Raw genomic sequence first — 22,839 nt, 5'->3', positions numbered from 1 at the left:
GACACAAATTACTAATAAACAAAGGAGTGAAGGGAGGCAAAGCGAATACATCGTAGTGATTGAAAAGGTGTATTAACTTTAGATGCAATGTGGTTTCTTTTCGAAATGGCTCCGCTCACGGGTAGGTCATGTGGAGATTCTTAAAAAGCATACCCGCTCACCCTTGCGCGTTGGTAGCGCCCGCGCAGTCTGGCATTTCTGTGCGACGCCGGTGATTACCCTTCCCTTTTGCAGTGCCAGCCGTACTAACCGCTGTGGAGAAGCCGCGCTCCCCTGCACCGCCGATTGCGTGAGTAGTGGAGGGCAGAGAGAACAGTGATATCCAGAGATAGGAGCGAAGCCTCGTTTATTTAACTTCTCCCTAGTCGTTGAACCTGAAAGCTAGAAACCACGCAGTTCGTCTGACACGTGTCTGTTTAGTGCCTCTGCTCCCAAAATTATGTCCCAAATCTTAACTTTGTAAAAGGAATGCATACAAGGTTGGACTGGGACACAAAATAGGCCGCGGCACCAGAATGAAAGTGTTCCCCGAGCCCCATTAGTAAACTTAGTGGCAAAAAAGCGGCTGTTATTTTTTACATTCATGTATTTTGCAAGGTATGAGAGATGGTATTAATTTGTGCTTGCTGCAGGCAACGTTTGTGGTAGTATCAGGATAATGAAAAGCAGTGCTTGACATGGGATAAAATAAAGTGCAGGTACTCCGTATCAGAGTACCTGCTTATTTCTGAGAAGTGCCGGTTCTCTCTAATTAAAAGTATTACGACTGTCTTGAGAAGTGCCGATACTCTCCCTCTTAAAATAAAAAAGTGTCGGTACTCCGTACTAGAAAGGTGGGAAGTCAACCTTTGCAAAGGACCTTTTGACTGTGAGGCAGCATGTGTCGCTGAGATTTTAGTTAACTTTTGAACCATTTAAACCAGAAACAAATGTATATTTTGTTAAAATCTGCAGATTATGCAGCAGATGATGGATTATGTGGCATATGCGCCAGATCCATAATTGTGCGAAAAACGCTGCACAATCTCCTAACTCCAGTGGCTCTGTCTATGGGCCAATCTGTTGCTGCAAGCATAGGTTCAGATTTTTGTTCTTTGTTGGCGGTCTGGACTTGTTCTGCCAAGGCTTAACCTTGACATGTATTTTCTTGTACATCATGGTAGGTGTTTCCTTTTCAGATGAGTACTGGAATGCCCAAACAGTAACTATATAAAAGAATAGATTTGGCTTTGGTGTAGTGATTTTTGTGTGTGTGTGTGTTCTAGTGCCTTAGTTTGATGCCTTAGAAACGTAACATTCAGCTCTATGGTAATCTGTTAATGAATTGTTAACACAATGCTGGGGTTTAACTTGTACTGTGCATAGTTGACTGGTTGTACAAACATTTAGTAAGGTAGTGGTCATTAAAAATGTGGTTTTCAAAATGTGTAAGGACAGAAAAGCTGGCCACTAAAGAACAATGAATGTGTCCGTACTATTTTTGGCCTCATTACGAGTGGGTCGGCTAATTTGACCCATTAGTAAACCCTTGTGTACTTTGGGTCGGAATTATGAGTTTGGAGGTATTTAGGAATTAAGAGTTTGAAGGAATTTACGGCCTCCAGTAATTATCAGTTACAGTAATAAACTCAGCATTCATTCATTTCTGCAGGTCATACCTGCTGAAATTTAACGGGGGAAAAAGCATACAGTATTTACTGTATTGTGCAGATTTTGGTGTGCTAAATACCAAAGTCTGCATGTTATTACCCACAAACTTGTAATGTTATCACCTCCAATAAATAACATACCCTGTGGTATTATTTATCAGGCGCGTTAAATAGCACCTAAACTGGTAATCGAGGTCATAGTCTCTTCTGGAAAGAAACATGCGTTGGACGGAGAGGAGCCCGTGCAAATGTCTTGATGTCCTCTCCTGTCATCTTTCACCTGCCAGCTGCTCATATCGAGTAACTGGTGTTGTAGCCAGCCTTAATCCTGGAGGGGGCAGAAGATGGGCTAAAGATTTATTTTAAATCTCTCTATTAAATATTTATTTTTTTCTCTCAAAATTTTAGACTACATTCAATTTTCTGATTTCGAGGAATCTCCATGATTGTCTAGAGGGATCTATCAGAATTAAGTGTAAGAATCGTGGGGCACAGAAGTGGATTTATGTGCCTTTCTCCTCCCAGATTTAGTAGTGGTAGGACACACGGGACCCGGGACAGAAGTCACATTAGCTGTGACTTCTGAATGATAATAAACTTTTTGGCATTATGTGAAAAGCGAAAGAAAAACTTAACATGTAAGTGTTACGGTCAAATCCCCACTCAGATGACACTAATATTGATGGCAGAACTGTGTGCATATTTTATTTTTCTTGGAAGAGGGCTGAACAAACTTTAGTTTGCCGTGGAAATTACAGTGTAACTAGCTGAGTTGATATCACATTTGTAATACTCTTTAGGTCCTAAGACCCTGGTTGTCTGCATCACACCACTCACTTTTTTGGCATCTAGAGATGAAAGTGCTTTCTAGAGTAAACTGGAAACGCTCTACAAACAAGAGGGCCTGTTTACCATCTGTCTGTAATTCAGATGGTGACTGCTCTACCCCACGGTAAGGTCTTGTCTGAATTAGACCTCTGTAAGAATGGAGGAACGCAAGTTTCCTTCCTAACTGTGCCAAGTTGTCAGCAGCTGAGCCCAGGGGGGTCTCAAGCAGCTCTTGTGGTACATCGTCCAAGAAAAATCATCAGATTTATGTGTTTTTACCAGAAGGTGACTGACCAACTCTCCGCCATCAAACTCTTGCAAGGTGCTCTTCCTGCAAAAAAACTCTCAAATTCTGATGAAAGAAGCTAGGCCACTTTCAGCCCATGAGGACCTACAAACCATCCACTCGAAAAGTAACGCACATTTAACAGCGGGTTTATGTGAACAGAAAAACTTTCTGCCATATTTCTCATCCTACATAACGAGGTCCAACTCTTACACCTGCGGCTTGGTCTGATATTGCTCAAGGATTATAAGCATGGACCTTAAACTGATAGTCAGGATGCCTTATGCAGAGGCTGTCGTATCACGAAGGAAACTGTCACACGTCCTTGGCCTTTGTCTCTCCCTGTCCTTTTTAATGCTACTGGCTTTTGCCCATCTTCAGACAACTGAGCATAAGGGCCTGCAAGGTTGCAGTCTAATGTGTAAAAAGGAAACCAAACCAATTCACAGCAATAGTTGTAGAATTTATAACGGCGGCATCATTTCTGCTGAGCAAGTTGACATTGGGACATTAGCAAGCCCCCCCCTTCTGCTCTTCTAAATATGTGGTTTGCCACACCTTTTCCTCTACTTTGTGCAGCAGAGGCCAATGACTGCACTCTACACTATGACTGACTTGGCACCGAACTGAAAATATATTTTTTGCTTAAAAAAGGAATGCTCCCTTCTATGCAGTAACGATTTGTGCTACAGAGCCTGGGATACATCATTGTGTTGAAGTTGTCGCAGGAGAGCCGCTGGGATCACACTTGGTTATGATGGGATGACACTCCATTTCGCCTTCATCTACTCTGGAAGTTGATCCATTTGCAGGGTAGATCTGCACTGTTTTGTCCTTGTGTTTTAGATCCTAGTAGAGATCCTCTATCCTCATAGCTGCCAAGGTTTAAGATTGCTATGTGTGACATTTTCATAATTTCAGTGTAATTATGAGGGACATTCAACAATTATGAGTGACACTTGCTCACGAGCAAAATTAAGTGCATGGAAAGAGCTAAATATTAGAAATTACAGCCTTTTGTCAATGGGAAGCACTACAATATCTGGGAACTGCTCAAAACCCCTGAAATAAAAGGCAAAGATGCTGATACCAATGAGACAACTGTTCAGGGCACCAATATCACATTGTAGCAATCAGAAATGTAATAGCAATTGTGCTTGTCTGAAGGATACAACCGTGGAGACAGCTAAGGGTAAGCATGATGAGAGTAGGGTGTTCATTATCCACATATGGACACTTCCTTGAGTTGAATGGGAGGCCAAAAGCAGCAGAAACCGTCAGTGAGCGAAGCGGCTGCTTATAATCTAGCATGGGTATAGCAGCAAGGCACGTGACATCCATGGACAACAAACAAGCTCAAAGCTGAGCGCTTCGGCCAGCAGCTTTGTTTACACATCTTGAGCTGCCACGTTTCTTCAGCCTTTGAGATGGAGGGTCACAGGCAGGCCTCCTCTCTTAAGGAGTGTCCCGCTCTGGTTGGCAGCAGTTGCGATAGTTGGGAACCCGCCACACATTTGGTATTTAGTAAAATTAAAAAACTTTCTGCCGGGTATCGGTCGCGTGCCGGAAGACCCATTTCATCGACTTTTCCAGTTGGCTACTCAGCAGCTGCACACTGTCTGTGCTGTGACTGCTGCTCCAGCATCCGTCGTGGTCCGTGTGTTGGCTCCCATTTGCACGAGACAATCATGTCCAGTTTAAAAATTTCGGCGCTGCAGTGCAAGCAGTACTGCCATTTGCCGCAGTTCCGCTCGTCTGCCTACGCAGCCACGACCACCGCTTGCGCCAAAGGTAGCAGTAGAACGTAGCGTACGTACTGCCCGGCCCCTGACGTCAGGCTGTGACAGTGGCGCTGCTCCGGGCGGGAATGCACTAGGGTTTTTAAAAAAAGATACCTTGTAGCAGCCTCACTGCTGTGCTCTGTCCTATTGGCAACGCGCGCCCGGGCCGGCAAGTGACGTCTGCGGAAGCAGGCGCGCACTCAAGCTAGCAGCCTCGAGTGGCCAGTAGTGTATTTTTAGCGCTTTGTGTGGCATCAAATTCGTGACAATGCATTTCAGTGCGGTGATGCGGAGCACCACACTGAAATGCGTTAGTGTCACACCTGGATGCGTGATAACTTGACAGGACTGTATCCTCAGTTAATCTTGCATAGCCGTCAGATCGCCGCATCAGAATCCCATCATGGCACTGAATCACATCGTCACTTTGGATTTTGTAACTCTGGATCCGTTCTGTGTACACAGCTAATCAGCACAATAACTTCTGAATAACCAGCAAGTTTTTGTTGGCGCTGGCACTTTACTGAACTAGCACCTTCTCAACAAGTGCACATTTTTGCATGGGGATATGCACCATATCGCACTCGCATGTTAGGTTTCAGGAGGATTCCCCCTTATGGAGCTTAGTCTGCACAGCAACCTTGACCCTAGGTCTCTGCATCAGCCTGTAGTGTACTGTACCGAACCACTCTTCCACTTTAGATCTCTTGTGGCACACAGCAAATTTGCATATCTATAACTTCAGGCCTTGTAGCTCTGCATAGGTTACCAGGACACACATTGCTAAACGCCGGGACCATAACTTCCTGAGATTGGCGTTGCTGACATATTTTTTTTAGGGTGCTACTTGTTTGAAGTGAACCTTCAATTCGGAATGCATTTCTCAATCAATCTTGCTACTGTGACATTTGAATTGACTTCGGGAACATCACGTGTCTATACAGACTGCTTTTATTGCTAATTGATCGTGTGTATTTTTATATACCTTTTAACCTTTTGGCATGTTTTCTACTGACCTATATTTGTTATGCTTTCATTGTCTAATGAATGTACGGTTTGCAATGATTTAAATTAATCGCGCAAATAAGAATATAAAACTTCAAAAAAGTCATCCTGTTGAAACAATTGGATTATTTTCCGTGAATGCTGAATAAATAGCCAAGGGAAGAAGGTTCAAATAGCTATGGGTGCCTGGGTTATTTTGAATGACCAAGTCCTCTTGCTTTTCTAAATGGAATGTGTTACTGTAATGTTTGTTGTGTGCATATTGGTCTGTGCTTGTTCCATGGTTCTCTTTGGCGCTTGTTTTCATCTGTTCAGTTTCCGTTTGCTATGCATCTCTCCTAACTGGGTGCTTTGTCCCTTCTTCATGCTGTCTTGGGAATGATAAAATAGTAACTCAGTAAGTATCGGGCACAGGTTTCTTTTCTATTTCCCATTGCATGGTTTTAATGCATGCCTTTCATGGTGACGGTCACAGTGCATGCTAGTACATTGTTCCTTGAATGCCGAGTACATCGGTGTGTTCTTTTTGGGAGTTTAATACAGCATTTCCTCTAGGGCCTGAAACAAGTTTTCTTTTAGGAGTTGGTTACGAAAGTGGCAAGTTACTTAATTTTTAATACTGTTTGACGGCCCTTGAAATGTTCCTGTTGAATCGTTGTGCTGCCACTGGAGCCAGTAACAGCATTCCCTTTCAGCCCTTGCTTTTTCTCCCAGCCCCAAGGTCAAATATTTGGAAGATTCGCTAAAAATGAGGACTGTCCAACTGTATTGATATGAACTCTGCCTATATTGGTGTTGCCAATTCTGTAGTTGGAGCGCGTGGCAAATAAGATGTGCATTGCTCAGAAATGACCATGCAACAGCATACAACATTTAAAAAATAAAATAAAAAAAAGACATTGAATATGCTTTTCGGTCAGTGAATGACCTGAAACCACAACAAAATACTTATTCACTGGCATAAAATGTTAATTGCTGGTTGTTATCCAGTAATCTATTATGATAAGCTGTACAATGAAAGAAGTTCCAGATGCTGGTCTGACATTGGGCTTGCCCCAGTTATGGTCTATACAAGATGTATGCTGAAAGTGTAGGGACCTTAACTTCCATGGAAAACTTCGATAGACTTGCATCCCAGACGTGTGCATGCGGTCCTCTTGACCAACTTTCTTCATTTCCCTGTTGTTCAGTTGGTCTTCTGCATGCAGCAGGAAAAACCTCACATCGCATTACAGATCGTCCTCGAGTCGTATTTTTCTATTTGCCTTTATTTTCATTTTTTTCTTCAGATGGCCCTGTGACCGATTAGACATACAACAGTATGCTTATAATTTATTTCAAGAAAATAAAAACCAGCATTTGGGGCGTAGTGGGGGGAAGCTATGTTGTAAGAGCAAATACATAGCAAAGTGACAGAATAGGTAAAGTCAAGAGCCACCAATTTATCTATAGGGCCTGGCATTATTGTACAACAAAACATTATCTAGATCGGACTTTTACAGTGCACATTGTAAAATCAGACCACTTTTTCGTCTCTAAATATTGGGACAATGCACGGCTTCTAACTCTTTTTAACTATACTGTCTTTTAACCAGTCTGCTCGAGGGCAGGAAAAAGCTCTCAGCCAACTCAGACCTTACACTATTTTTTTTTTTTTTTAGCAACATTGGCTGGAAATGTCTATTGATGAGTTGGTACTAGGGGTAGATAAAGCAGCCATATGTCATGCAATTGCATTAAATAGTTATGGAAGTCTCAGCTGGGTTTCTAAAGAGCTTTGACACATATATAATTGCACAGTGCTAGTGTTTTCTAATTTATTTTTCATTTTATTTCGGCAATTTATTTTCTACATCCTCACCAGTTGTGAATTCTTAGTTTGGGCCCAAGACGTCAAGCCAACTGGTAGTTATTTTTGACACCTGGCTTCCACGCAAATTGATAATTGGTTTATCTCAAGGAGACATTGCCTAGATAATCGAAAAGATGCTAGTTTTTATTTTTCATTCCACTCTTGTAGTGCCCTTGAAGAGAGGACGACCCAGAAAAGGCCCTGCCAATAAACAGACTCGGCTGATGAGTGCCATTAAATCGCCAACATTGAGCAAACTGATTTACAGTGAGAGAGTAGTCGTTTGTTCTAGAATAAATCTGTGGGCATTAAATTCACTAGAAAGAAATTTGGGATTTTCTCAAATTAAAGAGCAGGGACTTTGTTCACCTGCCAGTCTATCCTGATCAGAGAGAGTTCTGCTGTATGTTTATAATGTAGGTTATCAGCCGAAGTGAGACAATCAAAGCAATACGCTTCTGCTGAATGAAGAGCAGTTTTGGTTGACTGCCTTTTCGTTCTCCAACCGTGGTGTTCCTGCTCTGCAAAATTGTTGTTTAATGCAATTCTTCATCTTGTGGCAATCATTGTTTTGCAGATTTGTGCATTTCAGTTCGTGGTTGTTGCATCTTACTGGGTTTCATCAGATAATGTATGTTAACGAGCCTATATTATTCATCTGGAACTGAAACCTTCGTGGTGTCACACTAAGAATAAAGGAAATTAACTGGTGGTATAGACTGTAAAAAAGAAGACTGCTTTATCTCGTACTCATGGATACTTGAACCTCCTCCAAGGCATTGTCAGCGCCACTGTGCGAGTGTAGATTGTGGTTTATCCTGTAGATAGAAAACAAACTTTTGAGCCCCTCAAACGATAGGCCTATACCTTTTTGATGTCCTAAAAGGATGTGTAGCAAGGAAGATTGAGAGGAACGTTGGGCAGTAATCTGCAAAAGTCTCGCTACCTTCCAGTAAGATTTTTAGAAGAACCTGTTCATTAAAATGACCATGTTTTGCAACCTTTAGGAGACTGCTCGCCAATTTCCCCGACACTGAAACATTTTAGAACTGAAAAGGAGTATTGAATACGTGGGTCTGACATGGCTAATTCCCCATAACGTGCACACCTGCATATTGGCTTAAGCTATGCAGTTTTTTTCAAGTATCTTATTAAAACAAGCAATTAATACATCGAAGTCCACTGTCACTGCTTGGGCCCATTGTGAGTGTAGTGAAGATCCAAGAGCAGTATGGTTCAGAATATGGTGCTCTACTGTAATTATATGGCATTTCCGTTTTACACTATACAAATATCTGAATCTGCATTTATTTATATACTTCCTCCCAGTAAAACTTTTTGGAATACACTTATTTTCACTGGCATGCCATAAATCTATTGGAGTCTATTCACAAACCTATGGGTGAAGGCCTCCACCGCTCCCGTCTCCACCACGGCAGCAGAGATCTGTGCACACTCAGGTTTTAGTAGTAAATGTGGGCGGTGAAAGGAAGAGTCACTGGAAAATAGGGGAATAATTACTAATAAATGGCTGTGGTATTGAGGAGGGGTTTTGGAAGATGCTTACCAATACAAGCACGCCTACAAAATCATTGCTAGTCACAAACTGCACTTATAAAGTTACTACAGCCCTGGTGGTGTACGCCTGCTCGCAGGTACTTAGGCCCACTCCCATAGAAAACCGTGGAGGCTGGGACATAAAATAACATTTAATTAATATATTTCATAGTTAAACAGAGCTAAAAAAAAACGCTGAACGTATACTAAATGATGAATAATTTAAATCAACACAACTTTCAACACAATTTACTACATATTACAAATTACCCCATATGTTCCCATTGGGAGAATCCTGTCACGGTGGTGGAAATCACCTGAAAAACAAAGTTACTAGTAGTAACTTCACACTCGTAAATCCTGTTGTATTAGGGGGTGATTTCATGTTGTACAGACATGCAAGTCTACACCCATAGTGTATGTGTAGTGAGGTATTTTTTTTAGGTTGAAGCCTACCAGACGGCGGAGCTGTCTGGTTTGCTGAAGACATCTTGGGGACATTCAGAAATCTTCCCTGGGAATGCATTCTGCCCATTGCTTACCATTGGCTTTGTAGTCTGTAGTACACATTTCCTTGCTTTCTATTTGCTGTCTGTTTGTTTTAGGCTGACTAGCTTGAGTTAGTTCCTTCCCTTGCCCAAACCTTATTTATTGTATCCTTCTGAGACCTCACTTTCTGTAAACAGACCTTTAAATTCTCTTATTTTGTCACATTTGCTGTGCATTTAAACAAAAAGGTCAAATGTCTGGCTCTTCCACGGACGCATGGTGTTTACTTTTCTTTCTGTGACTTAAAAGTGAGAGCGTTTTAGGAAAGCAAGAGGAATGCAGATAACTCTCCCCATGAAGGACGCTCGTGCCCCTCCTATGCTCCAGTTTATGAAGCTGGAACGATAAAACGAGGTGCAGGGAGGAGGTGCACGTAGCAAATATTCATGTCCAGTTTCTATCAAAGCACTGTTGGCTTTTGTTAAATGCGACCCTCTAATGCATGTCTTAGTGATCTTTATTTTTACAGTCATTGAGTCCCAAACCCTTTTTATAACCTGCATTGGCAAGCCAAAAGGTGTAGCTTACTCCACTTCACTTAATGGGCAATAGCCTCAGTATGTGCAACGCGTGCAGTAGCAGCGTGCCATTAAAACCTAGGCAACACAGATTTCTGCTTTCCAGAAAACTACGAGCAGGCGCTCAAAAACCAGCTACATTTACACTTTAGCCTTAACCCCTTCGCTGCTAGGCCTTTTCCCCTCCTGTGCTAAGCCCTTTTTGGGCTATTTGAGGTAGTGCGCGCTTAGGCCCCTGTAACTTTTTGACCACATTAGGTATCCACGCCAAATTTGCGTCCTTTTCTTCCAACATCTTGGGGATTCTAAAGGTACCCAGGGTTTGTGGATTCTCCTAGAGGGGTCACAGAAATTAGTCAAAATACAGCATTTTTTTTTTTTTTTTGTGAAAAATGTGAAAAACGGGCTGCAAATGAAAGCTTCTGGGTTTTTCTCTGCAAATGGTATCAAAAAAGGGTTTGTGGGGCTGAAATCACAATTTCTCCAGCTTTTAGGGAATGACAGACTTTTGTTAGAAAACCAACATTTTTTACACAGTTTTGGCATTTTTCTGGGACATACCCTATTTTTGCTATTTTTTGTGCTTTCAACCTCCTTCCAGTTAACGGTAGAAATGGGTAACAAAACAATAATGGATCCTGGAAAGCTGTACATTTTTGAAAAGTAGACAAAATTCTGAATTCAGCAAGGGGTCATTTGCGTAGATCCATCAAGGTTTCTTTATAGAAATTTACAGGCAAATATAGGAGAAATTAAAAATTTGTTGAAAAAAGCAGCCTCTTGAGTCAACGTTTTTACCTGTAACTTCTTCGAATTATGACATCTCTTTGAAAGCAATGTACCGTTACATCCGGTAGACCTTCCTGGTTGTGGGGACATATAGGACTTGTAGGTTCATCAAGAGCCCAACGAACCCAGAGTAGAAAAATGAGCAGCATTTTGTAATGTTTTTTTTTTTTTGGTCCGGGTATATAGCAATTATTGTGGGAAAATGTATACTTGGAAAAATCGGTATGAAAGTCACCTATGTATTTCTGAAATGGGAACAAATTACAGAGTTCAGAAACAGTGCATATTTGCACATTTTCGAAATTGGGAATACTCATATTTGCATGACAATTATTGGTCATTTTTCAAAATGACTTTTTTTTTACACAATGTCTTTCATTTGGAAGGGAGAAATGCATCAAAAATCAACAGGTAATAACAGTTGCTTTACAAATTTGAACTACCCTAAGTCTCCCGAGAAAAATGGTACCTCACTTGTGTGGGTAGGCATAGTGCCCACGACAGGAAGTGGCTCAAAACCTAAGGTGAACACACCACATTTTCACACTGAAAATTTACACTTTTTTTGCAAAGAGTCTAGCTGTAGTTTTTGAACCCTAGCCCTGCCGGCACCTAGGGAAACCTAGCAAACCTATACATTTTTGAAAACTAGACACCCAGGGGAATCCAGGATGGGGTGACTTGACTGCCTCCCACCATGGTCTGTTACCCAGAATCCCTTGCAAACGTAAAAAATTGACCAAAAAAAACAAATTTTCCCCACATTTCTGTGATGGAAAGTTCTGGAATCTGCGTGGATCCACAAATTTCCACCCACCCCGCGTTCCCCAAAGTCCTACGAGAAAAATGGTACCTCATTTGTGCGGGTCGGCCTAGTGCCCGCGACAGGAAACGGCGCAAAACGCAACGTGGTTTTGGAGTGAAAAATGACCCTTTTTTTGGCAAAGTGACTAGCTGTAGATTTTGTACCCTAGCCCTGCCGGCACCTAGGGAAACCTAGCAAACCTATACATTTCTGAAAACTAGACACCCAGGGGAATCCAGGATGGGGTGACTTGACTGCCTCCCACCATGGTCTGTTACCCAGAATCCCTTGCAAACGTAAAAAATTGAAAAAAAAAACACATTTTCCCCACATTTCTGTGATGGAAAGTTCTGGAATCTGCGTGGATCCACAAATTTCCACCCACCCCGCGTTCCCCAAAGTCCTACGAGAAAAATGGTACCTCACTTGTGCGGGTCGGCCTAGTGCCCGCGACAGGAAACGGCGCAAAACGCAACGTGGTTTTGGAGTGAAAAATGACCCTTTTTTTGGCAAAGTGACTAGCTGTAGATTTTGTACCCTAGCCCTGCCGGCACCTAGGGAAACCTAGCAAACCTATACATTTCTGAAAACTAGACACCCAGGGGAATCCAGGATGGGGTGACTTGACTGCCTCCCACCATGGTCTGTTACCCAGAATCCTTTGTAAACGTAAAAAATTGACAAAAAAAACACATTTTCCCCACATTTCTGTGATGGAAAGTTCTGGAACCTGCGTGGATCCACAAATTTCCACCCACCCCGCGATCCCCAAAGTCCTACGAGAAAAATGGTACCTCACTTGTGCGGGTCGGCCTAGTGCCCGCGACAGGAAACGGCGCAAAACGCAACGTGGTTTTGGAGTGAAAAATGACCCTTTTTTTGGCAAAGTGACTAGCTGTAGATTTTGTACCCTAGCCCTGCCGGCACCTAGGGAAACCTAGCAAACCTATACATTTTTGAAAACTAGACACCCAGGGGAATCCAGGATGGGGTGACTTGACTGCCTCCCACCATGGTCTGTTACCCAGAATCCCTTGCAAACGTAAAAAATTGACAAAAAAAACACATTTTCCCCACATTTCTGTGATGGAAAGTTCTGGAATCTGCGTGGATCCACAAATTTCTACCCACCCCGCGTTCCCCAAAGTCCTACGAGAAAAATGGTACCTCACTTGTGCGGGTTGGCCTAGTGCCCGCGACAGGAAATGGCGCAAAACGCAACGTGGTTTTGGAGTGAAAAATGACCCTTTTTTTGGCAAAGTGACTAGCTGTAGATTTTGTACCCTAGCTCTGCCGGCACCTAGGGAAACCTAGCAAACCTATACATTTTTGAAAACTAGACACCCAGGGGAATCCAGGATGGGGTGACTTGACTGCCTCCCACCATGGTCTGTTACCCAGAATCCCTCGCAAACGTAAAAAATTGACAAAAAAAACACATTTTCCCCACATTTCTGTGATGGAAAGTTCTGGAATCTGCGTGGATCCACAAATTTCCACCCACCCCGCGTTCCCCAAAGTCCTACGAGAAAAATGGTACCTCACTTGTGCGGGTCGGCCTAGTGCCCGCGACAGGAAACGGCGCAAAACGCAACGTGGTTTTGGAGTGAAAAATGCCCCTTTTTTTGGCAAAGTGACTAGCTGTAGATTTTGTACCCTAGCCCTGCCGGCACCTACGGAAACCTAGCAAACCTATACATTTCTGAAAACTAGACACCCAGGGGAATCCAGGATGGGGTGACTTGACTGCCTCCCACCATGGTCTGTTACCCAGAATCCCTTGCAAACGTAAAAAATTGAAAAAAAAAACACATTTTCCCCACATTTCTGTGATGGAAAGTTCTGGAATCTGCGTGGATCCACAAATTTCCACCCACCCCGCGTTCCCCAAAGTCCTACGAGAAAAATGGTACCTCACTTGTGCGGGTCGGCCTAGTGCCCGCGACAGGAAACGGCGCAAAACGCAACGTGGTTTTGGAGTGAAAAATGACCCTTTTTTTGGCAAAGTGACTAGCTGTAGATTTTGTACCCTAGCCCTGCCGGCACCTAGGGAAACCTAGCAAACCTATACATTTCTGAAAACTAGACACCCAGGGGAATCCAGGATGGGGTGACTTGACTGCCTCCCACCATGGTCTGTTACCCAGAATCCCTTGCAAACGTAAAAAATTGACAAAAAAAACACATTTTCCCCACATTTCTGTGATGGAAAGTTCTGGAATCTGCGTGGATCCACAAATTTCCACCCACCCCGCGTTCCCCAAAGTCCTACGAGAAAAATGGTACCTCACTTGTGCGGGTCGGCCTAGTGCCCGCGACAGGAAACGGCGCAAAACGCAACGTGGTTTTGGAGTGAAAAATGACCCTTTTTTTGGCAAAGTGACTAGCTGTAGATTTTGTACCCTAGCCCTGCCGGCACCTAGGGAAACCTAGCAAACCTATACATTTCTGAAAACTAGACACCCAGGGGAATCCAGGATGGGGTGACTTGACTGCCTCCCACCATGGTCTGTTACCCAGAATCCCTTGCAAACGTAAAAAATTGACAAAAAAAACACATTTTCCCCACATTTCTGTGATGGAAAGTTCTGGAATCTGCGTGGATCCACAAATTTCCACCCACCCCGCGTTCCCCAAAGTCCTACGAGAAAAATGGTACCTCACTTGTGCGGGTCGGCCTAGTGCCCGCGACAGGAAACGGCGCAAAACGCAACGTGGTTTTGGAGTGAAAAATGACCCTTTTTTTGGCAAAGTGACTAGCTGTAGATTTTGTACCCTAGCCCTGCCGGCACCTAGGGAAACCTAGCAAACCTATACATTTTTGAAAACTAGACACCCGGCGGCTTCCAGGGAGGTATGGCTTTCGTGGATCCCCCAACGTTTCCTTACCCAGAATCCCCTGCAAACCTCAATTTTTGCTCCAAAAATCACTTTTTTCACACATTTTGGGGTGGGAAAGTAGTGGCATCACCGGGCTCACACAAATTTACCACCACCCAGCGTTCCCCCAGGTCTCCCGGTAAAAATGGTGCCTCACTTGTGTGGGAGGCCCAAGTACCCGCGGCAGGCAAGGGCCCCAAACGTAGTGAGGCGACCTCAAGATGGCCTATCGCCAAACCACCTGGTTTTGCAAGGGGGGTCACTTTGGTTTTTGGCCCGGTGCGCGGCGGCCATGTAGGGAAACCTACCAAACCCAGGCATTTTTGAAAACTAGACACCCGGCGGCTTCCAGGGAGGTATGGCTTGCGTGGATCCCCCAACGTTTCCTTACCCAGAATCCCCTGCAAACCTCAATTTTTGCTCCAAAAATCACGTTTTTCACACATTTTGGGGTGGGACAGTAGTGGCATCACCGGGCTCACACAAATTTACCACCACTCAGCGTTCCCCCAGGTCTCCCGGTAAAAATGGTGCCTCACTTGTGTGGGAGGCCCAAGTACCCGCGGCAGGCAAGGGCCCCAAACGTAGTGAGGCGACTTCAAGATGGCCTATCGCCAAACCACCTGGTTTTGCAAGGGGGGTCACTTTGGTTTTTGGCCCGGTGCGCGGCGGCCATCTAGGGAAACCTACCAAACCCAGGCATTTTTGAAAACTAGACACCCGGCGGCTTCCAGGGAGGTATGGCTTGCGTGGATCCCCCAACGTTTCCTTACCCAGAATCCCCTGCAAACCTCAATTTTTGCTCAAAAAATCACTTTTTTCACACATTTTGGGGTGGGAAAGTAGTGGCATCACCGGGCTTACACAAATTTACCACCACCCAGCGTTCCCCCAGGTCTCCCGGTAAAAATGGTGCCTCACTTGTGTGGGAGGCCCAAGTACCCGCGGCAGGCAAGGGCCCCAAACGTAGTGAGGCGACCTCAAGATGGCCTATCGCCAAACCACCTGGTTTTGCAAGGGGGGTCACTTTGGTTTTTGGCCCGGTGCGCGGCGGCCATCTAGGGAAACCTACCAAACCCAGGCATTTTTGAAAACTAGACACCCGGCGGCTTCCAGGGAGGTATGGCTTGCGTGGATCCCCCAACGTTTCCTTACCCAGAATCCCCTGCAAACCTCAATTTTTGCTCAAAAAATCACTTTTTTCACACATTTTGGGGTGGGAAAGTAGTGGCATCACCGGGCTCACACAAATTTACCACCACCCAGCGTTCCCCCAGGTCTCCCGGTAAAAATGGTGCCTCACTTGTGTGGGAGGCCCAAGTACCCGCGGCAGGCAAGGGCCCCAAACGTAGTGAGGCGACCTCAAGATGGCCTATCGCCAAACCACCTGGTTTTGCAAGGGGGGTCACTTTGGTTTTTGGCCCGGTGCGCGGCGGCCATCTAGGGAAACCTACCAAACCCAGGCATTTTTGAAAACTAGACACCCGGCGGCTTCCAGGGAGGTATGGCTTGCGTGGATCCCCCAACGTTTCCTTACCCAGAATCCCCTGCAAACCTCAATTTTTGCTCAAAAAATCACTTTTTTCACACATTTTGGGGTGGGAAAGTAGTGGCATCACCGGGCTCACACAAATTTACCACCACCCAGCGTTCCCCCAGGTCTCCCGGTAAAAATGGTGCCTCACTTGTGTGGGAGGCCCAAGTACCCGCGGCAGGCAAGGGCCCCAAACGTAGTGAGGCGACCTCAAGATGGCCTATCGCCAAACCACCTGGTTTTGCAAGGGGTGTCACTTTGGTTTTTGGCCCGGTGCGCGGCGGCCATCTAGGGAAACCTACCAAACCCAGGCATTTTTGAAAACTAGACACCCGGCGGCTTCCAGGGAGGTATGGCTTGCGTGGATCCCCCAACGTTTCCTTACCCAGAATCCCCTGCAAACCTCAATTTTTGCTCCAAAAATCACTTTTTTCACACATTTTGGGGTGGGAAAGTAGTGGCATCACCGGGCTCACACAAATTTACCACCACCCAGCGTTCCCCCAGGTCTCCCGGTAAAAATGGTGCCTCACTTGTGTGGGAGGCCCAAGTACCCGCGGCAGGCAAGGACAACAAACGTAGTGAGGCGACATTTGGGATAGGCAATGTTGATGTTGCCTCACTACGTTTGTTGTCCTTGCCTGCCGCGGGTACTTGGGCCTCCCACACAAGTGAGGCACCATTTTTAACGGGAGACCTGGGGGAACGCTGGGTGGTGGTAAATTTGTGTGAGCCCGGTGATGCCACTACTGTCCCACCCCAAAATGTGTGAAAAAAGTGATTTTTGGAGCAAAAATTGAGGTTTGCAGGGGATTCTGGGTAAGGAAACGTTGGGGGATCCACGCAAGCCATACCTCCCTGGAAGCCGCCGGGTGTCTAGTTTTCAAAAATGCCTGGGTTTGGTAGGTTTCCCTAGATGGCCGCCGCGCACCGGGCCAAAAACCAAAGTGACCCCCCTTGCAAAACCAGGTGGTTGGGCGATAGGCCATCTTGAGGTCGCCTCACTACGTTTGGGGCCCTTGCCTGCCGCGGGTACTTGGGCCTCCCACACAAGTGAGGCACCATTTTTACCGGGAGACCTGGGGGAACGCTGGGTGGTGGTAAATTTGTGTGAGCCCAGTGATGCCACTACTTTCCCACCCCAAAATGTGTGAAAAAAGTGATTTTTTTGAGCAAAAATTGACGTTTGCAGGGGATTCTGGGTAAGGAAACGTTGGGGGATCCACGCAAGCCATACCTCCCTGGAAGCCGCCGGGTGTCTAGTTTTCAAAAATGCCTGGGTTTGGTAGGTTTCCCTAGATGGCCGCCGCGCACCGGGCCAAAAACCAAAGTGACCCCCCTTGCAAAACCAGGTGGTTTGGCGATAGGCCATCTTGAGGTCGCCTCACTACGTTTGGGGCCCTTGCCTGCCGCGGGTACTTGGGCCTCCCACACAAGTGAGGCACCATTTTTACCGGGAGACCTGGGGGAACGCTGGGTGGTGGTAAATTTGTGTGAGCCCGGTGATGCCACTACTTTCCCACCCCAAAATGTGTGAAAAAAGTGATTTTTGGAGCAAAAATTGAGGTTTGCAGGGGATTCTGGGTAAGGAAACGTTGGGGGATCCACGCAAGCCATACCTCCCTGGAAGCCGCCGGGTGTCTAGTTTTCAAAAATGCCTGGGTTTGGTAGGTTTCCCTAGATGGCCGCCGCGCACCGGGCCAAAAACCAAAGTGACCCCCCTTGCAAAACCAGGTGGTTGGGCGATAGGCCATCTTGAGGTCGCCTCACTACGTTTTGGGCCCTTGCCTGCCGCGGGTACTTGGGCCTCCCACACAAGTGAGGCACCATTTTTACCGGGAGACCTGGGGGAACGCTGGGTGGTGGTAAATTTGTGTGAGCCCGGTGATGCCACTACTTTCCCACCCCAAAATGTGTGAAAAAAGTGATTTTTTGGACAAAAATTGAGGTTTGCAGGGGATTCTGGGTAAGGAAACGTTGGGGGATCCACGCAAGCCATACCTCCCTGGAAGCCGCCGGGTGTCTAGTTTTCAAAAATGCCTGGGTTTGGTAGGTTTCCCTAGATGGCCGCCGCGCACCGGGCCAAAAACCAAAGTGACCCCCCTTGCAAAACCAGGTGGTTTGGCGATAGGCCATCTTGAGGTCGCCTCACTACGTTTGGGGCCCTTGCCTGCCGCGGGTACTTGGGCCTCCCACACAAGTGAGGCACCATTTTTACCGGGAGACCTGGGGGAACGCTGGGTGGTGGTAAATTTGTGTGAGCCCGGTGATGCCACTACTTTCCCACCCCAAAATGTGTGAAAAAAGTGATTTTTTGGGCAAAAATTGAGGTTTGCAGGGGATTCTAGGTAAGGAAACGTTGGGGGATCCACGCAAGCCATACCTCCCTGGAAGCCGCCGGGTGTCTACTTTTCAGAAATGCGTGGGTTGGAAAGGTTTCCCTAGATGGCCGCCGAGCCCTGGGCAAAAAACCAAAGTAACCCCCCTTGCAAAACCAGATTACCTATTGTTACTACAGCGTGAGAATTTAGGAATAATACTGCAAAGAAAATGTGGCAGACAATTTGAGGTTTACAGGACAATGGGGATAAAAAATATTTTTCAAATCACTAGAGAGACATCACCATGAACTCCCAAAGGTTTTCGACAATATCTACAGTTGGTGGGTTATTCTTACATGGAAAGTGTACCTTGGCAGAGAAACAAAAAACAAAGATTCCTGCACAACCATCTATTCCTCAAACACACACACATACTGGTTGGATTTGGCACGAGGGCAAGTCATGGTTCAGTGTATTAAATTTTATTAACAAGAGATTTCACAAAAATGAAATACACTGTCAATAATTAAATTCACAAAAAACCAAACCAATGACTTGCAGCTCGTGAGCTGTAAAGCCACGTCAAGGCACCAACCGCTTTACAGGCCATTCACACACCTTTCATACGTGATACAAACAAGACCATTCGCACCACCAGGTACAAAAGCAACACAGTACAAAAATCACCAAAAAGGGACAAGGTACACCCTGCTTCAGAAAGACAAATATTACTGCACAGTCATCTAACCCGCAAGCACACACACATACTGGTTGGATTTGGCACGAGGGTGAGTGATGGTTCAGTAGATAAAATTGTATTACCAAGTGATTTCACAAAACATGAAATGCACTGGTAATAATTGAAAGGGCAAGAAACTGAACCATTGACTCACAGCTCGTGAGCTGTAAAGCCACGACAAGGCACCAACCTCTTTACAGGCCATTCATACACCTTTCATACGTGTGAGACATACAAAACCATTCACACCGCCAGCCGCGGGCCCATCACATAACAAAACTCACACCGGCACACCGCGCCATTCAAGGGCCCATCACTTTCACACGCCCACAATCCAGACACAGCAACTACACAGGCTGAAGGATTGCGTGGAGTGGCACTCAGCTAGCAGTGTGTGTAGTGACCAGCATAAAGTCACTACTCACACACAGCCAGCCAAGCACCGGTCGACACACACCGCTAGCCAAACGCCAGTCCACGCACACCGCTAGCCAAGCGCCAGTCCAGGCACACCGCCATCCAATCGCCAGTCCAGGCACACCGGCAGCCAATCCACCTACACCGCCAGCCAAGCTCCAGTCCACGGACACCACCAGACAAGCACCATTCCACGCACACCGCCAGCCAAGCTCCAGTCCACACACACCACCAGACAAGCTCCAGTCCACGGACACCACCAGCCAAGCTCCAGTCCACGGACACCACCAGCCAAACACCAGTCCGCACACACCACCAGTCCACACACACTGCCAGCCAAGTACCAGTCCACGCACAGCGCCAGCCAAGCACCATTCCACGCACACCACCAGCCAAGCACCATTCCACGCACACCGCCAGCCAAGCACCATTCCACGCACACCACCAGCCACGCACCAGTCCACGCACACCGCCAGCCAAGCACCATTCCACGCACACCACCAGCCACGCACCAGTCCACGCACACCGCCAGTCCATGCACACCGCCAGTCCACGCACACCGTCAGCCAAGCACCATTCCACGCACACCACCAACCAAGTGCCAGTCCACACACACCAACAGCCAAGCGCAAGCCTACACACACCGCCATCACATTTTGGATTTTTTTAGAAAAAAATAAAAACACAAACAAATTGCAAATAGATACAAATCTTCTAACAGAAAATCAGCAACTAAATACATTGCACTAACACCAACATTGAAACAGAATCAAATTATCCAAAGAATACAGACCAGGCAGTTCACTTTACCACTCAAGAATCCTCCCAAAAATTATTTCGCGTGTGGTACGCTCTAAAACAAGCAGAGAGACACAGTGCAGGATGAGAGGGACAATCGGGGCAGTACATACGACTCTCCTTCCGCAAACCTCTTCGCCAACAGACTCTACATCTCCTACTGGGAAAATCTTTTGCGGGTGTGGGAGGAATGTGATCTGGAAAGTGGCGTTCTTTCAATCTAGCAACATCCTCCACCAGTCCAACTCTAGGAACACTTGCCTGTTCCACTACAACAAGGCTGCCTATTACAGACTCCTGAAACTTAACAAAAGTCATCTTTGACTCAGGGCAAGAATCCTGGAACACAACAAAAGCATTAAACATTGCCAAGTGGAAAAGATGGATAGCCAACTTCTTGTACCAAATGTAAGCCTTACGAAGAGCAGTGTAAGGTTCCAACCTCTGATCTACTCTGTCAACACCACCCATGTACCTATTATAGTCTAAAACACATACAGGTTTGCGCGCTTCAGCGACCTGACCCCAAACAGTCACAGGTGCAGTGCTTTCATCATGGATGGAAGTCAGCATGTAGACATCTCTCCTGTCTGTAAACTTCACAGCAAGAAGCTCCTGGCAACGCAACGCACTGCACTGTCCCCGCACAAGCTTTTGACAAACAAGTTCTTTCGGAAAACCTTTACGGTTACAGCGGACTGTGCCACAAGCAAAAGTGTCCACTTTGGCCAATTCCCTGAACAACCGTACACCAGTGTAGAAGTTATCTACATATAAATGGTGGCCTTTGTTAAAAAATCCTCTTCCAAGTTCCCAAACAATTTTCTCAGTCACTCCAAAAGTGGACGGACAACCAGGGAGGTTAAACCTAGATTCCTTACCGGTGTACACCCTGAAATTAGAGACATATCCAGTCCTACTGTCACACAGCATATACAGCTTTATTCCATAGCGTGCCCTCTTACTAGGAATGTATTGCCTAAAAACCAAGCGGCCCTTGAACAACACCAAAGACTCATCCACTGCAATTTCTCTACCAGGGGCTTAAATCTCAGAAAATCGATCAACAAAGTGATCAAGGACAGGCCTAATCTTAAAAAGACGATCACAATCAGGGTGATCTCGTGGCAACGCTAAACCATTATCTACAAAGTGCATCATCCGAAGCAGAAGCAAATACCTGTCACGACTCATGACTGCCGGAAAAATAGACGTTGCCATCAAGGGACTGCTAGACCAATATGAAGCCAATGATGGCTTCCTTAGCAAGCCCATCAAAAAAGTTAAACCCAAGAACTTCTTCATCTCTTCAACATTTGTGGGAGTCCACCGGGTAGCTCTAGAGTGTGGCTTAAGACTGGCACTGTTGTCCCTCAAAAACTGTTCGGCATACAAATTAGTCTGCTCAACAATCTCTGCCAAAAACACATCGTCCATAAACAACTGAAAAAAATTTACAGGCAAAAAGTTCTCGGTATTCACTCTAGACCCTGGAACACCAGTAAACTCAGGAAATTCCGGCTGCACCATGCCAGGGGCAACCCAGAGGTCATCACTTTCAACGGGAAGACTTGCAGCCCCAGCCTGCAGCCCAGATGTCTCTTGCCGCACTACACCAACGGAAAGGCTTGCAGCCCCAGCCTGCAGCCCAGATGCCTCTTGCCGCACTACACCAACGGGAAGCCTTGCAGTCCCAGCCTGCAGCCCAGATGTCTCTTGCCGCACTACACCAAAGGGAAGCCTTGCAGCCGCAGGCTGCAGCCCAGATGCCTCTTGCCGCACTATCGGCACATCAGTCTCCTCCTCTAACACAGGCACTTCATCCGCACTAAGAGTATCTTCATCATCCGATGACCCCATACGGAGAGAAAACTCACTGCCAGAATCGTCCCCTGCCCCCTCTCCCTCGGAAGCAGAGTCAGTCTCTGACCCAATATCAGAGGAAGACTCAAACAGCAAACCAACAACCTGCTGAGCAGTCATCCTGCGGCTAGCCATTATACCTACTAAGATGGAAGACTGCACAAACAAGTCAACAACAACCAACAATGTGCAAACCAAGTAAGTAAAGAAATGTGTACCTTATATCAATAAGATCAATGTACTCAAAAACTATACAATCCAAAATCAAAAGAGACAGCTACACTCACCAGAAACAAACTCTGCAGTGACACAGCAAAGACCAACGATATCAAACTAGAAAGAAGAAAAAAAAACAAATTACTCACAAGACAACAAAATACACATCGTGCACCAATGCAAAAAGTTTTTGAAACTCAAAAACCAAACATACTGCTATTATTACACCATTTGCAAAAAAAAACAGGCAGAGAAATCAAACACATTTGCATTGTACAAAAAAACAGTCTCTTACCAAACTACACAAACAGCAAAACCACCAGAACCAAAACGTCACCGTGAACAGAAGAAAAGCCTTCACCTAGAACAAAAAAGTAAACAAAAAAAACATTACAATTGGAAATCACAAAAAATATAACAAACATTATAACATGCCATGTCACTACCCAAAT

General features: G+C 45.7%; 1 protein-coding gene across 5 annotated transcripts in view; it reads left to right on the top strand.

Annotated features, from left to right (window-relative positions):
- The first annotated feature begins 223 nt into the window (after positions 1–223).
- The window catches only part of LOC146830506 (uncharacterized), a 115,418-nt gene continuing 92,802 nt past the window's right edge, over positions 224–22,839 (top strand). For 4 of the 5 annotated variants that reach the window (XM_085604699.1, XM_085604698.1, XM_085604697.1 and 1 more), the window contains exon 1: positions 224–289. The gene's annotated coding sequence lies outside the window, so the exon portion shown is untranslated. Of the gene's footprint in view, positions 290–5,864; positions 5,947–22,839 lie in introns of all 5 variants that reach the window. The other variant, XM_085604696.1, reaches the window with a different exon arrangement.

Source organism: Triturus cristatus, chromosome 5_1 (genome assembly GCF_964204655.1).
Source record: "Triturus cristatus chromosome 5_1, aTriCri1.1, whole genome shotgun sequence".
NCBI classification, from domain to species: domain Eukaryota; kingdom Metazoa; phylum Chordata; class Amphibia; order Caudata; family Salamandridae; genus Triturus; species Triturus cristatus.
This window is presented reverse-complemented; position numbering and strand designations above follow the sequence as displayed.